We start from the raw sequence: 16,181 nt of genomic DNA, 5'->3' as shown, positions 1-16,181 counted from the left end.
ATAAGCTTCAGCACACACTGATTTGCAATGATTTTGTCCACTTTTTTCCGGTCGTTTGCGAAGTTTTCAATAGAATCTATAGGTTTCACATGTTTTCTCAAATACTTTTTGGTAAGGGCCCAAAAAGTTTCAATCGGTCTTGTTTGAGGACAATTTGGTGGATTAATTTTTTTCGGTACGATCTGGACTTTGTGGGATTGGTACTAAGCCATCGTGTCCATCGTGAAGTAAACTGATTCCAAATCCTGCCAACAAAGATATGGTTGATCATATTAGCAGATGTGGGGACGCAAGGAATAAATGTGACTTGCTTTTAAGAGAGTTCAAACAAGAGTGAGCATTTTATTGATTGGTTACGCCTAGCTACATTTCTAAGATTGCTACGATCTGTTGATGCAGCACTTGGGCAGTGGAAAGGAGAGACTTTACTACTTGGTGGTAGAAACTGGAATACTTTATTTGACTATCCTAACATCCTATTTATAGGAAAACCATCCCTATGATTAATGATTACATATTTGATTGTTTATTTATTATGTGTATGTTGTTATCTGTTCCATCGATTGCTTCGATTGGACAAATCTCAACTAGATCATCATGATTAGATCAGTGCTTACTATTCTGATACTCCTCCTTAAGCTAATCTACTCATTTTGATATTTTTAGGATACCCATCTTGATTCGATTCCGCTTCAATTTGATCCGCTGCAGGGATTTTGTCAATCCGTCAGCAATTTGTTGATCAGTGCTTACGAACAACAACGCCACAGTTTTACGTTCCAGCACGTCTCGGATGAAATGGTGCCGGATATCGATGTGCTTCGCCCGAGGTGTGTATCCAGCATTTTTGCGATGCAAATGGTGGTTGTCGTATTTCAACTCGACTGCTTCCGGTTGATCGAATTGAGACAAAAGTCCGGACCACCAACAACAGGCTTCTTGTACGGCAGCTGAAAGTGCCATATATTCACCTTCGCAGGTCGATAGTGCCACCGTTGTTTGACGCTTGCAGAACCAGGACGCGGCCCCGCCTTGTAATAGGAAAAATGTATCCGCTTGTGGATTTTCTATCGTCGAGATCTGTTGCCCAATCTGCGTCAGAGTAACCGATGAGTTTCGATTCGCCTTGCCTCGTATACCGCAGCTTGTACTCCGCAGTTCCCTTCATGTACCTCAGCAGATGTTTAACGGCCTCCCAGAGTTTGAGAAAGGGATTGGTGTTGAATCTGCTCAGCTTGTTAACGGCAAACAGAATGTCCGGTCGGGTACACTGTGCGAGGTACATCAAGCTTCCGACGGCTTCCTGATAAGGGATTTTCTTCAGCTGCTCCGCTTCTTCGGGTTTCGGTGTTGGTTCCTTGGTCAGCTTCTCTCCGGTGTTCATCGGGGTCGTCGCAGGCTTCGCAGCGTCCATATTGAAACGTTTGAGTACAGTTCCAATATATGCTTCCTGGTTCAGCATCACGGAGTCTTTGGTTCGTGAAACTCTGATACCAATACAACTTTTGCTGGCCCGAAATCCTTCATGTAGAAAACGCTGCTAAGTTTTTTTGAGCTCATTTTTAGTTTGATTGTCGTTGCTAAAAATGATGAGGTCATCCACATAAATAGCAACAAAGAGAATTTTGCCATCTTTTATCCGGTGATAGAGACATTTGATAAAAATGTGTTACGTAGGGGGGTGGGGGGATTGAAAATTACCGAAAATTGCGTTACGTAATATTTGAACGGCCTCTCCTCCATTTCGCCTTGCAGGAAAGCGGTGACGGCGTCCATCTGGTCCACGTCGAGGTTGTGTTTGGTAGGCAGGGCAAAAAGGTATCGGAGCGAACTATGACGGACAACAGGAGAATGTGTTTCGTCATACTCCACCCCCTTTCGCTGCGAGTAGCCCTTTATAACCAACCTCGCCTTGTAACGTTCAATGTTCCCGCCTGCATTGTGTTTCGTCTTGAAGATCCACTTGCATTTTATCGCCTTCCCACCTTCCGGGAGATCCGTCAACGTCCAGTTGTTGTTGCTCATCAGGGCCTCGTATTCCTCGACCATCTCCTTTTTCCAGCGATCGGAATCATCGCTGGATAAAGCTTCTTGATGCGTCACTGGGTTGCCTGAAAGTCTGTGCTCCCGACCGCTGCGCCTCAACGTCTGTGATCAAGACGGATTTGAAGATTGTCGCTGTGGGAGCACGTCACGTCAGTTACAGTTTCATTGGAGGAATCACTTTCAACAAGTGGATCCTCGGAAGCAGCAGCTGTGTCGTAGTCCGTGTTGAAATCGTCCTCGGCATCATCATCGGCTTGAGGAGTATGGCCAACTTCTTTAATAGGGGACATCGGAATACTGGATGAATTGGATCTCTCGACTGACCACTATCGACCTGGATTTGGTGTTGTACGATAGCCTTTCGTGTTTTCATCGAACCCAATTAACACACATTTGACCGACTTGGGATCAAACTTCTTCCTAGTTTGCTTGGGAATGTGCATCATCGCCGTTGTACCAAAGATGCTAAGTAGTGAAAGATCCGGCTTCTTTCCCGACCAGACTTCTTCTGGAGTGACATCGTGACCTTTCGTTGGAGATTGGTTCATCAAATAGGCTGCGGTTGACACGACCGCACCCCAAAACGGTTTGCTCAATCCTGCTTCAAACAGCATGCAGCGCGCTCGCTCAACCAGGGACCGGTTTGCTCGTTCGGCCATGCCATTCTGCTCCGGAGTGTACGCAGTTGTTCGTTGATGCCGTATGCCATGTGTCCTCAGATAATCCTGGAAGCCTGCGTTGGCAAATTCAAGTCCATTATCAGATCTAATTACCTTCAGCTTCTTTCCAGATTGTCGCTCAGCCATGACGTGGAATTGCTTGAAAATTCCAGTAACTTCGGTTTCCAACATGGACTTCAGGAAATATGTCCACATCCGGCGGCTCTTGCCGTCGACGAACACGATGTAATACGAGCGCCACCTAGGGGCCTGACCTCCATTGGACCTCAGATGTCTGTGTGTACCAGTTCCAGAATCTCGGTCGCTCGGCTTCCCTGTTTGCTGAATGGGTTCCGACACTGCTTACTCATCGGACAAATCTTGCAGTCCTCGAAGATTTCGTCAGTAATTTTGACGCCATTTGCCAAAGAGGTCACCAACTTGCGTACGTCTTGAATATTGCAATGACCTAGTCTCCGATGCCAAATATCAAGACTAGCCACGGCTGCGCAGGATAACGCGGTTCGGGTTTCCTGCTTCCGTTGTTCCAGCTTGAATAAATCATCGTTGTGACTTCCGGTTCTGATTGACTGATAGCAGATTTGCAGAAAGTTCAGGTAGAAATTGGACGTCGCTCACGGGAATTGGACCTGCCTTGGACTTCGGTTGCAAAATCGCTTCACCAGTTGCAACAATCTTCATAAAACCTCCGTTCGCTGCTACCACAGTTCTATCCGACGGTTTCAAATTTTGTAGCCAATTCCGTTGTTTGGTCATGTGTGCATTGGCTCCTGAGTCGAAGAACCAATAGTCGTCGTTTGCCGAGTAACACGGGGAAAAGACAGAACAAAATGCGTTTTCCTTTCGCGTGATCGGCACTCCTTAGCGATATGTCTGGCACACATTACCGGCACCTGAGACCCTTCGGATTCTCATTTTTCTTCTTAACAGGAACACTACTTACTGCTTTCTTGCTAGCGGTCAACGCTGTGTTCGCTGTTGGGGTTTGAGTTTCCTGGAGAAGTTTCGTATCGATCACGTTGCCAGTCACGGGGATACCAGAATTTTCCAATGCCATTATCATCGGACGATAGTCTTCGGGCAGGCCGGCCAGAAGAAATGTTCCGATCAATTCTTGCGACAGGACGAAACCGTTTCCGTTGAGCTGGTGGGCGGTGGAAATGATCTGGTTGACGTATTCGGCCATTGATCCACACGAAGAAAGTTCGGTCTTGATGAGCTTGTGGATAAGGGTCACTCGGCAATACAATCCAGAATCCTCGAAGGCTTTTTCCAGCTGAATCCAAACTTCCCGAGCCGTTGGTGCATTTTGGACGTGCACGTAGTTGATTGGGTCAAGAAGCAAAATAATCTTGGCGCTAGCTCGGCGATCCTTAGCGAAATCGACAGCCTCTAACGTTCCGTCCTCCTTCTGGTTCGGTTTTACGGCACACCACAAGTCTTCGAGCTTCAGGAACGTTTGGATAGCAAACTTCCAGGTTGCCCAATTTTCGCGACCAATGAGGCGTTCGATGCCAGGAAAACTCGCCGAATTCTGGACTGCGTTGTTTCCAGCTGCACTTGAGGAATTGCTTGATGAACTTGAAACCATTTCGATTTAGTATAACTTCTTGAAAAACTTGCTGAAAAACTCTTCAGAATAGGCCCATAACCTATTAGCAGATGTGGGGACGCAAGGAATAAATGTGGCATGCTTTTAAGAGAGTTCAAACAAGAGCGAAAATTTTATTGATTGGTCACGCCTAGTTACATTTCTAAGATTGCTACGATCATCATAATTAGATCAGTGCTTACTATTCTAATAAATCATGCTTGCGGATCATGGGGAGAAGACGAAAATTCAGGCACTCTCGTACGTAAACAGGCTCCGGAAGCATGCCACACTCACATACGGCATGCAAAACCATTACCTTTTTACTGAATTTGTAAACAAACTTTTATCGACGAAGAAGCAAAACTTGCCAAACTTTTCGATTTTAATGGATCGGTTATCATGAGGTACCTCCTTACTAACAATTGCGTTGAAAAATTGCGGCCCAGGAAGAGCGGCTGTGTCCAGTTTGCAATAAGTTTCATCGTCCATCAAAATGCAACGGTTACTTTGCTTCTTCAAAATCGTATCCAGTCTCCGACATCGCTGCTTCGCTCGTTCGTGCTGTTCCGCGCTCCGTTTAGGATGTCTCTGCTTCCTGTAAGTCTTAATGTGGTTCCTTCGTTTTATGTGTTGGACGGTCCCAACATAAATTTTCAGTTTCTTGGCAATTCTTTGAACAGAGTTGTGTTCATGTGACAAAAAAGCTTAATACATTTCTTCTCGATTTGTGGATTCACTGTGCCTCTTCTGGTTTCGGATCTTGGCAAATCTTCAAGAGTATAGTGGTCTCCAAACTTCCTGATGATTTTAAAACCCGCAGACTTCGATCGTTTCACAAGCTTTGCAATATTTCTACACAATAGTCCATCTGAGCAGTACTTTTGAATTATAAAAACACGGGTTTCTTTATCAATTCGTCCCATTTTACGAAATCCATTTACTTACTCACAAAAACGTCAGTGCTTTGTTAACAAACTTTTATACACGATGAAACCAGTTTCATCAAATTTGGATTAAACGTCAACTTTTTATCGTAACATCTAGGTGTCCGTTTTATAAAATGAACACTCCTTATTATAGCATCGCAAACCGTTTAAAAAAAAAAAAAAGAATATCCTTTAACAGTGTTAGAAAGAACAAGAAGCACAGACAACGACTTTTCTTTGTCACTCCTTCCAAAGGTGACCTCGTGAATTTATAAGTCAATCGCAGTAATGAATCACTCGAAACATGGCTTAACACAACAGTTCGCTGAACACAAGAACGCAACAATTTCTCCCTCAAGCGCTGATTCCAGTTCCAAAACACATTTCCACGAAGGAATGAAAAATGTCCCCTGTAAATGACTACTTAGTAGATGTCACACGATCAAGTTAGGCAGATTGAGAAGAGAAAGATGGTTGAAATTCTTACGGAAGATTCCCAGAAGAAATCATTTGGCAATTTACACACTCACGTTAAATTGGTAATTCTTTTATAGGGGTTTTTTTTCGAGAAGGTTGTTTATATTTTTCATCAAAGATATGCCAATCTACGAAAATTTTCTTTCTTATTCAGAAATGCATCCAGATTTATGTAAAAAGCAAGGCGTTTTATTACTTAGAAATGTCAAAATCGACTGGCAACTCTAGCCATCTTACACCATATCGAAAAACCTCCAGAACAGACTCTCGAAACATTCATCCGAGAAAATGTTCTATAGTCCGTTGTCGTTTCAGAGATCACACTTCACAGTCTCAGGGTGCGGGTGATCATCTCGAAATCAAATCGAATATGCCCATCTCTGCCTCAGATTGAAGATTTACCTTTTCCACATCTTTTCTAAAATCTTGGTTGTTTTTTTATTCTGGTGTCTGCTCCCGAGCAGCAAAAATGTCACCCATTTGGAAGAGATGCTATTTAAACCTTAGCGCACCCGCGTAGATATTTAGATTTTAGCTGCGTTGTCGTCGTCCCCCATAAGTGAAGTAGACTAGCGCACTTCTAACGATGTTTATTTATATTTCACCGCTGACTTGTGATGGATATTTTTGAACCGTGCGTGGAACGTGTGCCTGTCTAGTCTGTTTTGTGGTTCTTTCCCCAAATCTGGCTAATTTTGTTATGTTTCTGAAGAAAAAACAATATTTTTGAAAGGACAGCTACACAAATGTCGCTCACTTAATTGAATTTTTATTTGAGGACTTAAAGCCCGCACCAATTGTCATTAAACCGATATCGGGGCGAGATGACTCAGCCCGGATTCAGACGAAGACGATTCAAAGTCTGTCTTCCAGTTTAGAGCTGGCATTTGCCAGAAGATAAGGAAGACAAACATTTTCGCTCAGCGCCCGTGTCAGTTGCACAATTTTGCGGTGGCAGTGCAAATTTTACTGCCACACATTGGACAATCTTCCAGGGAAAAAGGAACGTGGTTCAGTAAGTGATCGAACAAAGATAAGCGAGCGATATGATTACGATTTCAGCTAGTAACCATTTTAGTCGCTTTCCTTTGCGGTAAGAAGTAAGTCTTATATTAAAAATAACACTTTGTAGGCTGTTAAGAAAAGTTATTCAATTCCATTTCATCCCGAAAACCCCAATTTCTCTCGATTGACGTCGGTTTGACGTCAACGTTCAATATCAAACATCCCAAGCAGCTTAAGTACTTAAAAAACACTAGACGTTAGCCTAGCATTCACAGTAGCAACAAATATGGAACAGATATTTCCGGCTGCTTTACGATTTTCTCTTCAACAGACGGTTTTTGTTTTATGAGGACAACCTTAGAGCAGGCAGAACGTTCCGGTTTACCTTGAAATGTACCATGCTGGATGTAGGATGTAAATATGTGAAACTCTGACTGAATGAATCTTCAAAGACAAAAGCTCCTCTAGCGGGGGGAAAGAAAGAAGAAGAAAAATAAAGCCCGAGACAGCTCACCACATTTGGATAGATTTGACTTGAGTCTGACTTGATGGAGCCAAAACGTGTAAGCATTTGGATTTTTTTCTTGTGATTTTGGTGTGTGGGTGTAATGTGAATGTGGGTTTGTCTGTGCTATTTACTTTTATCAAAAACCCTCAGCTGTGGTGTGAGGAGAAACTTGATATTTGGAAAAATAAAATGAAACGGTAGTCAATTTTATAATGGGGGCCCCATTAGCAGATTTGAATGGTGAATCAATTTTGAGTTAGCATATTTGATGTCACCACTTACACGAACCGGTTTATAATTGAAAGGATCGTTTTAATAACATTAAGATACCATCCCTCAAATAATTAACTAATCAGTTGGTGTAGATATATGCCATAATTGGATTGGTGTCATGAATAAAACATTGACAAATGGTTTCGATTTTAGATCACTAGACAGATGCACCTCTGTTCAGCTCAAATGCGAAATAGCTCATCAAGATGTGCCATAAATTGGGAGTTGCTTTCCTCGATAAGAAGCAATGCTTTGTCAAGAGCAATGCTTTTTTTTATTTTGTTTAGGGATAAACGATCCCTCAGGACTCCTGAGTCAGGAGTGAAATTCCTTAAAAAATCTTTTTTGTCTTTGTCTCCCTTGGATTCACTTTATTACACAAATTCCGCTCATAGGATCATCGAGCTATCCCTTCCGAGACTATAGGAGCTTTAAAAGAAGTACTCAGAGCCCAGGGGTCTTTAAATCTTCGGTTTGGTTCAAAACTCATCCATTTTTTTTGCTGAATTTTAAAGTAACGTTTTCATGAGTAAATTCGAACTTTTATGTTTATATGGGAAAATTGAATATTTTGTTCTGAAAAATCAACATTATTCTTGTTTCTTCTCTGGAACCGAGCCTGCTAAAGCTAACTCCATTATCTGGCAGGAGGGCCGTCGTAACGTTGCTGTTTTAGGTTTCGAACACCACTAGGACGTTGTTGCACTCCGCATGCCGCCTCTGACATGAAGGAAATAGAGGCGTAGAGGCAGCGAGTCCGAATTTTCCAGGAGAAAAAGCGCCGCCTGGAGAAGAAGGAGCTCGAGGAGTTGGAGCAGCTGCATCGTCCCCTAGAAACACGAAAATTCTTTCAGAAACTCAACACATCCTGCAAAGGCATCGTGTCGCAAGCCGAAATGTGCGGAGATAAAGATGAAGGCATTCTGAGGGACAATCGTGAGGTGATAAAAAGGTGAAGCAGCACTTCGATGAACACCTGAACGGAGACCAAAACGGTAGGAGAAGCTACATCACCGGCGTAGCCAACGACGTAGAGGAGCCACTTCCAACGATGAGTGAAGTTAAGGAAGCATTCGACAGCTGAATATCGTAGTTGAACTCATCAAAAAGGGCCCGGACAAGTTGCCCGATTGCCTACACCGGCTGAGGTTCGGATATGAGATACAGAACAGCTACCGTAGGAGTGGAAGGAGGTTGTAATATGCCCATCTACAAGAAGGGCGACAAATTGGACTGTGAGAACTACCGAACGATAACTGTCCTAAATGCCAGCTACAAAGTGTTGTCCCGAATCCTACTCCGCCGCTTAACGCCACAAGAAAACAGATTCGTGGGAAATTATCAGGCCGGCTTCGTGGAGGGACGGTCAACGACTGACCAGATCTTCTCACTACGGCAAATCCTTCGAAAATGCGGTGAACACCAAGTCATCGACTTCAAAGCCGCATACGACACGATCGACCGTGACGAGCTATGGAAAATCATGGACGAAAACGGCTTCTCCGGAAAGCTGACCGGACTGATCAAGAAGACGATGGATGGAACGCAAGGCGAACACGGCGATGGTCCAGCCTGCATGATGCTCAACGTGGCGCTAGAAGCTGTGGCGACGAGCGATGGGCGAAATGCGTGGCACGATTTTCAACAGATCCAGTCGACTTATCTGCTTTGCTGACTACATTGATATAAGCGGCAGATCTTCTACGGCGGTGGAAGAGTACTATCGCATAATGAAATGCGAAGCAGGAAGGATTGGGTTGATGATTAATTCGTCCAAGACGAAGTACATGCTGGCCTGCGGATCCGAGACCGACCGAACCCGCTTGTCCAGCAATAACAAGGTCACAGTCGACTGCGACGAGCTGGAGATAGTCGAAGACTTTGTCTATCTCGGTTCACTGGTGACCGCAGACAATGACACCAGCCGAGGGATTCGGCGGCGAATGATCAGCGGAAGTCGTGCCTACTATGGACTCCACAAGCAACTTCAACTTCACCGACTCAAGTAGCTCGTCCAACGTCAAAAGCCTCTCTTCTTCGAGGGTGTTTCCCGCCAGTAAACTATCCTTTTGCGTACAATATCCTCTGGGAGAAGCTAAAGTCCTATCTCTATTGCTACGCTCGTAGCAGAAGACACTACTCCCCAGCGCAAATAGGGGTCTACGTCTAAGTACGGCGGTTTTGTAGTGGACGCGTCATGTAGTAGTCTATTTAACCTTATTTTCTCTCCATCGAATTTACGACAGTCGGTATCAGAAGATAGGTTTCCGCAAGTTATACTGTTTATCCACTGCTGCTCCATCGATTTGTCGAAGTCACCCTTGACAATACTTTGCCACTTTCCCAGCAAACATTTTTGTAGGTATATTTCTCAACAACTTTGTTATACGTTTCATATACATTGTAAAATGATCGTATGAAACTCGAAAAAACAGCATTTACCTACCAAAGTGGAGACAATATACATACATAGAAAGAATGCAAGAGAGTACAAGTTTTTTCTCTCAGCGCATGCAAACTGTTGCCAGCGACAATATTTGCTGCTTCTGTCATTGGGTAATTCTTGCAAATAAACCATCTGATTTTTATCAATCTGGTTGCACTGCTGGTCGCAGAGCGAACGTCAAAGCTGTTCTCTCACTTGTCCTACGCAGGAGAAAGCAAAGGAACGAAATCGTCTTCAAAATCTGCAAACATGGCGAACTTTTTATCATATCCGATTTAAATCATTTAATCCTAGTTCGAGTAACGATTTTTACGACCTTTTACTTGCGTTAGTTGGAATTACGATTCGCAATAACGTTTTTAATGACTTGAGTTATCATTTTTAATGCGATTTCATGTTTGCTGGGTTCGTGCACCTAAACTCGACGTAGCTTTCAAAGCTAAGCACGTTGTCAATTGTCACACTCAGGTACCTAATCTTGCGCTTTAACTCTTGATATCTCACAGACAAACACCCGACCTTTTCGGAAACCTTACCGCTCTCCTCTCACGGCTCGAGGTCCGCCCTTTACTCGCTTGCTTTACTTGGTTTGCACGACTATCGTGCGCTCCGCCTCTGTTCGAGACCACTGCAAGAGACCAGTGACCTCTCCTCTAACGACTCGAGATCTTGGCTCCGCTTGGTTGGCTCGAGGCCATCTCCACTTTGCCCGTCCGTGTGCCGAATCGAGAGCAGCTTATCCTAGACTCGCGCCTGGCTCAGAACACGTACGGGTATTTTACGCTTGCGACTCAGATGAATCCCAACGGTGATGTCACAGTACCCGACTCAAGTGGCTCATCCGATGGCGACGTGAGACCACTCGAGAGTACTCCGCGACGTGGATACTCTTACCCCTACGAGTTCGACCGCGGAGAAGGTTATGTCTTATCCCCGCAGCCTCTGTCGCAGAGGGCGCGTTCGACTTGGATACTCCGCGACGGTAACGTTGGAGGTATCCTACACACAGAGAGGCCGGAGAGTATGGGACGAAGGAGGTCCTACACTACGCTCTGGGTATCTTTCTTTCTTTACGGATGGCTCAAAAATTGGAAATGTTGCTGGGGCGGGTATAACAGGTCCTGGTGTGAACATTTCAATTTCTATGGGTAATTGGGTGACAGTTTTTCAAGCCGAAATCTATGCAATATTAGAATGTGTGAACATTTGTTTAGAAAGGAAATATAGAAATGCAAATATATGCATTTTTTCAGATAGTCAAGCAGCTCTTAAATCACTCAGGTCCTACACATGCTCTTCAAAATTAGTGTGGGAATGTATCAATTGCCTGGAAAAACTAACTCAAAAAAATTCAGTTAATCTTTACTGGGTTCCTGGGCATTGCGGTATAGAGGGCAATGAAAAGGCTGACAGCTTGGCCAGAGAAGGGTCTTCTATTCCGCTTGAGGGACCAGAACCATTTTGCAGTATTTCCAAATGCTATTTTAAATTAGAAATGAAAAATAAAGAAAAATGTATGATTGCAAACAATTGGAAAAACTCTGTTGTAGTGCAACAGGCTAAAAGATTTGTCCAACCAAGTATTAAAAAATCAGAAAAAGCTCTCAGCTTATCTAAGAAAGACCTTAAAATGTTTACAGGGCTCGTTACAGGTCACTGTGAATGCAGATATCACATGAATAAAATTGGCAGAATCAACTCTGACGAGTGTCGTTTCTGCAGTATGGAGAAGGAATCGTCAGAGCATCTTCTTTGCGAATGTCCTTCTCTTATATCGAAACGGATTAAAATAATCGGCTGTGGCATATTAGATCCCTCCGAAGTTTTTTCAATTGGTCCTAAAAAGGTGAACAGCTTCATAAGAGCGGTTATACCAGATTGGGAAAATGCTAAATCTCAAGATAGGGACACTATCTAAATATATAGAAGTGATCTTCCTTGACTAAGCATATATTAAAACAGGGGACATATTACAATAGATCAACTAACTGGTCGCAGTGATAGGTACCCAACAAGGAAAAAAAAAATCCTACACACAGACGTGCGACGTACCAGCCAGCTCGGCATATGCAGAAGGTAGAGTCTTATCTTTGTTTGCTTTACTGCCAGGATCGGACGCACACTACTCAGATGCTCCCCGACGAAGGAGTCACCCTACACCGGTCGCGGACTGGTGCTAGTTCCAACTCCTCTGCAGGGCAATCATGATCCGGGTGAACCCATCGCTGATCACACGCCAAGTACTGCTCAAGGCTGCCTTCCAGGCTGCCGCTCCGTACCGAAAAATGGACGAGGTCACACTCGCCAGGACCCTCCTTCTGCTGCAGCAGATCGCCGAGTTATTCGACATGACCCGTAAGAGGGCTGCTGTCGCCATTGCCGCTCTTTTACAGGCGTAGTCGACGTGGGCCGTAAAGCTCAGCCGTTCTTCGATCATCATCCCCAGGTACTTAATCGCACGCTTGGATTCGATTGCGCACGGTCCAGCTGCAATCGTCACTGATTGTGCTGAAATCAGATTGGTGATTAGCACCAGCTCGGTCTTGTGGTGAGCCAGGCGCAAGCTCTTGGAGCGCATCCAACTTTCCACCTTCTCAATAGCTAATGTGACGAGTAGCTGGACCTCTCCGGTTGATGGACCCGATGCCAGTAGAACCACGTCATCGGCGAATCCCACAAGTGTCGCTCCCGTGAGGAGACGGAGTCTCAGCAGTTCGTCGTAGACAATGTTCCACAATACCGGGCAAAGTATCGATTCTTGTGGAACCCCTGCCGAGACACTCACTGTTTCCAGTCCCTCGCTGGTCATATACTGTAGTTGGCGGTTACGGAAGTAACACTCCACCATCTTACAGATATATCAGATAGGCCGTTCGGGCTTTCGGTGTAGAGCTGTATCCTGCTCTGTGCCACCTTCTCTAACACATTTCCAGCAGTATCCAGGAGACGGGCGATATGCTGATGGGTCACCTGGTGGCTTGCCCGGCTTTAGCAGGAGCACCAATCGCTGCAGCTTCCACACGTCTGGGAAGACCCTCTCATCCCGTACTGTTGAAGTGATGACCGGAACATTTCAGGCCTTCACTGCTACATTAGCAGGGTGGCCACTCATCCGGGAAAAACGGGAAAAGCGGGAAAAAGACGGGATTTGAAATCCAACGGGAAAAAAACGGGAAAAAGCTGGGAATTTTTTCGAAAAGTCGGGAATTTTTGGCCCAGTGAAAGTCTGTTCAATGAAGTTTAGTCGAAATAGGTCGAAACAAGTGGAAATGGATTGACAGTTGATCACCAGTCTCTTTCCAATTGACTTCGACCGATTTCTACCAGGTCGAAACGAATCCTCCTGCCGAGCTGGATCGGTTTCGATAAGTTTGAACTTCTTTCATTGAACAACAAAAGGATGTTCCCGAACAGCCAGATTGCTAATCGAATAGAAATGGGAAGAACAAAAATAAGCCATTTGATTCCACACGGTATTGCTCTCTATTTTTTGAATGAAGTTGTCAATTTACTACAGAATTGCAGCGAGTTCGTATTAGGATTTGACGAAACGTTAAATAAGATTGTGCAGAAGCAACAAATGGATATTGGTGTTCGCTTCTGGAATCAAAACACAAACCTAGTTGAAGCAAGGTATTTTGGTTCTACATTTTTATCGTCGACGCGCTCGAATGACCTTCTGAATGGCGTGAAACTATGTTTTTCGAAAAATCCTGATCTACTAAAACGAGTGATGGTCCAGCAGTAAATTGGAAAATGCTCAAGGAACTAACTAGCGAGGTTCAAGAACTTGTTTCGAATCCGTCGTACGAGATTCTCAACATTGGGAGCTGTGGACTGTACATAAAGCGTTCAAGGAGAGATTGAGGAAAAGTGAATGGAATTTGGGTGAATTTTCGAGGACGTGAAGGACAGTAACGGGTACAACTATATTTCCGTTAAAATTTGTGACGTTCGCTGGGTGGAAAATGCACGCGTTGTAGAACGTGCTGCCAAAATAATACCGTACTTCAAACGGTTTGTCGACGAGGTAAAAAAAATCAGGAGGAGGAAAAGATTAAGGAAAACCATCCAAATTTTAAGCGGAGTTTTTTATCGATTTTCCGTTCGCATTATTCGACATTGTTGCTAAAACTGTAGATGATAATTTACTGGGACCAAAATAGGGTTTTTTTAGTTACTTTTTACGCGAGTATCAGACAGGTGCGGTTCCATTTCTCTTCGATGATTTAACCGGGCTTGTAAGAGCATTGATGGAGAAAGTTGTAAATCCTGAACATAAAATTAAAAACACTTATTGGAATTGAACTCTCAGAAATAAATCTTCTACCTCCTGGAAGCGTAGAAATTAGATTCTCAACTAAATCGGCAATTAAGAATGCAAAAGAGTCTAGTCATTTTTCCGACAAGGATATCTTTGTACTCATAAATAGCTGTCGTTTTTTACTGTGGATTTTTGAATAAAATGGCTATACGATCTCCCTTGACTAATCCCATCACTTGGTGTTTATCGTGCGTTCATCCCGATGTGACTGCACACTATCCAGATATTGCAAAAAACGTTTAGACCTGTGTTTAGAAGTACTTGTTGACAAGTAACATTTAATTGGAGCTTGTGCCGATAAAATTAAGTACGAAAGTTTGGGATCACCCGCTAAAAACATGCATTGCAAATCTTCTGATCTCATTTGAAAGATAATGAGCAAAAGCTATTGCGGAGGTATTTTGCTCAGAAATAATGTTTTAGTTTTGTACCTCAAAGTTAACCTAAAGTTAGAACATTTTCAAAAAATCACACTCCATATTTAAAGCCGATCATCTCGGAAAAGGGTGAACCAACTTTCAGAATTTGAGGTGCATTAGAATCCTTATTCTTTACTTCTCAAAACACTATAAAAAATTTGTGCAAAATTTAAGAATGTACTTTTAATAAATAAAATATGCACTTTAGTTATCGTAGTTTGGGATCACCCCTTAGTATGGTGTATCGGCCAAAAGTTTGGAATCATTCTTTCAAAAACACGCAACTTAATCTCATTCATATCTTTCTCATCTAACATCGTATTGCAGATCTGAAGGGTTCATTTGGAAGCTTAGGAATTGTTTTTTTTTTTTCATAATTTCATTCAAAAATTATATTTTAAATTTTTATGACTGACTGATAACAAACTGATACAAAAACCATTTAAAATCATTAACCACTAAAAGAAAGCTTAAAAAAATTTCGTTTTTTTTTTTGGTTTTCAAAATTGAATATTCGGAATTTTGTTTGGTTTTCTGTTGTATAAAACCGGGAAATTCGTGAGACCATGCGGGAAAAAGACGGGATAAATGCGGGAAATTAAAAATTGATTTTGAGTGGCCACCCTGCATTAGGGATGCCATCTGGACCCGGAGCTTTGTTCAACTGAAGAGACTTTGCGATGTCGCGCAGTTCCTCCAGCGAAATCTGCTCCTTTTTACTCGTATCCCAGTCTTATGGGACCCTCGGCCATGTAACTTCTTCGTGCTGTGGGAACAGCTCGTTGACGATTTCGCGTAGCTTGTTCGGACACGATTCCTGTGGCGCACCTCCGCTCCGCGTCTTCGTCATGAAAATCCTGTAAGTGTCATTGGGGTCCAGGGGTTGTCATTGAAGCCTCGCAGAGTTGCCTGAATCGTGCCTTTTTGCTCGTCTTGATTGCCCTGCAGAGGGCAGACCTCGCAAATGCGTAGGGCACTCTTTGCTCCGCTCGCGCTGACGGGGACCTCGCTCTGTGCATATGTGGCCTAGCCCGTAGGCAGCTAGTACGTAGGTCCGCGATTTCCGTCGTCCAACAGTAGAGGGGTTGCCGAGTGTCCTTCCGCTTGGCCCTCCTTGTCATCGCAGCGTCACACGTTCTGATCGAATTGTGTTGTCTTCCAGAGGCGTGCTCCTGTTGTCGTACCTCTTCTACCTGGCAGCGTACTTGTGCCCACCCGGTTCCGAATCGCAAAGTGATCGCTATCGGCGAACGCATCGCTTACCCTCCAGTCGCCTGTCCAGCCCGGACTACTGAAGGTGACGTTAATGATGGATTCGCTCCCATTCCTGTGGTAGGTCCTTGTATCTCCTCTACGTACTTTGACAGAGACGACCGACATTGTGGTCTTCATAGCTCTTTTGGTATGCCGTCCGTATCCGGAGCTTCCCCAACGCTCAATTTATGCCTAAGTAGCTTCTTCCGAAACCTATGTTTGAATTCTA

The 16,181-nt window shown here is 43.9% G+C and overlaps 1 protein-coding gene across 2 annotated transcripts in view; it reads left to right on the top strand.

The window, feature by feature from the left end:
* The window catches only part of LOC129751132 (serine/threonine-protein kinase Pak), a 184,953-nt gene that overhangs the window by 2,169 nt on the left and 166,603 nt on the right, over positions 1-16,181 (top strand). The gene's annotated exons all lie outside the window — the stretch shown is intronic.

This window comes from Uranotaenia lowii, chromosome 3 (assembly GCF_029784155.1).
Source record: "Uranotaenia lowii strain MFRU-FL chromosome 3, ASM2978415v1, whole genome shotgun sequence".
NCBI lineage: Eukaryota > Metazoa > Arthropoda > Insecta > Diptera > Culicidae > Uranotaenia > Uranotaenia lowii.
Note: the sequence above shows the minus strand (reverse complement) of the source record. Positions and strands in the feature narration are given on the sequence as shown.